This window comes from Limulus polyphemus, unplaced genomic scaffold, assembly GCF_000517525.1.
Source record: "Limulus polyphemus unplaced genomic scaffold, Limulus_polyphemus-2.1.2 Scaffold17926, whole genome shotgun sequence".
Taxonomy (NCBI): domain Eukaryota; kingdom Metazoa; phylum Arthropoda; class Merostomata; order Xiphosura; family Limulidae; genus Limulus; species Limulus polyphemus.
In genome coordinates this window covers 1-2,053 of record NW_013683536.1, presented here as the reverse complement: position 1 = coordinate 2,053, position 2,053 = coordinate 1, and the positions used below count along the sequence as shown (strand labels likewise).

At 32.7% G+C, this 2,053-nt stretch overlaps 1 long non-coding RNA gene across 1 annotated transcript; it reads left to right on the top strand.

Annotated features, from left to right (window-relative positions):
- LOC111084352 lies at window positions 1-2,004 on the top strand. Its single transcript, XR_002609510.1, has 3 exons — window positions 1-26; window positions 207-227; window positions 1,883-2,004. It is a non-coding gene; the product is annotated as an uncharacterized LOC111084352 (long non-coding RNA).
- The last annotated feature ends 49 nt before the right edge of the window (window positions 2,005-2,053 follow it).

The following is a 2,053-nucleotide window of genomic DNA, read 5'->3' as shown; positions in this document are numbered from 1 at the left end:
CAGGAAGGAGGAAGGAATTCTTCTTTGTATCCTTCTGTTTTATTTATTAAGTTTTATATTTTGCACACGATTTATTCAGTTTGTAAATATGACAAGTACTGTTTAAAACCCATTTGATTATTTTATGAAATTAACGTTTTTCATCACCTTTACTGTAAGATATTTAGTGGAAGTGCTTTAGTCCTTAACCACATTAAATTCTCCAGCCATGACGTCACGAGTCAAGAGTAAGTATACATTTAAACAATAACTTTAGTTTCCAAGGTAACTTTCATTTGTATTACAGAGTTAAAATGAATAACTAGTTTCCAAGGTAACTTTTTATTTGTATTACAGAGTTAAAATGAATAACTTTAGTTTCCAAGGTAACTTTTCATTTGTATTACAGAGTTAAAATGAATAACTTTAGTTTCTAAGGTAACTTTTCGTTTGTATTACAGAGTTAAATAAATAAAATTAGTTTCTAAGCTAACTTTTCGTTTGTATTATAGAGTTAAGATAAATACTTTAGTTTCTAAACTAACTTTTCGTTTGTATTACACAGTTAATTTTAATCCTCTCAATTCTGTCTAAATCACTCACACACTAGACTCTGGTTCTACCTAATTTCAATCCTCTCAATTCTGTCTAAATCACTCACACACTAGACTTTGGTTCTACCTAATTTCAATCCTCTCAATTCTGTCTAAATCACTCACACACTAGACTCTGGTTCTACCAAATTTCAATCCTCTCAATTCTGTCTAAATCACTCACACACTAGACTCTGGTTCTACCTAATTTCAATCCTCTCAATTCTGTCTAAATCACTCACACACTAGACTGGTTCTACCTAATTTCAATCCTCTCAATTCTGTCTAAATCACTCACACACTAGACTCTGGTTCTACCTAATTTCAATCCTCTCAATTCTGTCTAAATCACTCACACACTAGACTTTGGTTCTACCTAATTTAAATCCTCTCAATGCTGTCTAAATCACTCACACACTAGACTCTGGTTCTACCTAATTTTAATCCTCTCAATCTGTTCGCCTCTTTCTCTATATACTAGTTGTGAACAAGCCCCCAGCTGTCAAGTGTTTTTTGTTTAATGTAACTAAACATAGAGTGACTTTCAATTAGCCTCTTTGTTTCTCCAGCACCTAATTTTACAGATCAACTTGTCCTCCCTCTGTGTCACCTACAGACCACGTGACCTTTGAATTTTATCAAGAATAGAATGACATCGTGACCTGTATACATTAAACTGAATTTTATTAAGCATAAAACAGAGCAAACTGCCCATGCGCTGAACACAAATAGATAAATTAAGGAAACATTTATTGTTCTATCAGCTGCGGAAGGATACAAATGACCGATTTTATTTTTCTATACAACCTTTAAAATCTAGCTTGACGGACAAAAAAACAAGTTCTTGTTTTTGTAACCTTCCACATTGTGTTACTAAAATTTAAAGGTATAATAACCGGAACTTCCTTTAATAATAACTGGAACTTCCTTTTATAATAACTGGAACTTCCTTTTATAATAACTGGAACGTCATTTTATAATAACTGGAACGTCATTTTATAATAACAGGAACTTCCTTTTATAATAACTGGAACTTCCTTTTATAATAACTGGAACTTCCTTTTATAATAACTGGAACTTCCTTTTATAATAACAGGAGCTTCCTTTTATAATAACAGAAACTTCCTTATATAATAACTGGAACTTCCTTTTATAATAACAGAAACTTCCTTTTATAATAACAGAAACTTCCTTATATAATAACTGGAACTTCCTTTTATAATAACCGAAACTTCCTTTTATAATAACTGGAACTTCCTTTTATAATAACTGGAACTTCGTTATATAATAACTGGAACTTCCCTTTCCAGACTGGCTCAGATTGAGAAGAATGCAAGTCCTAACCAAGTGATTGGTCAACTCCGAGACCGACTCCAAGGGCTCCAGAAACGTCGAGAGACTTCTCCTGTGTCCAAGTGTGAACTATGTCAGGTAAAGTGTAGTGTTTTAGACAGTCCTTTAAAATTGCACGTGCATGCTCA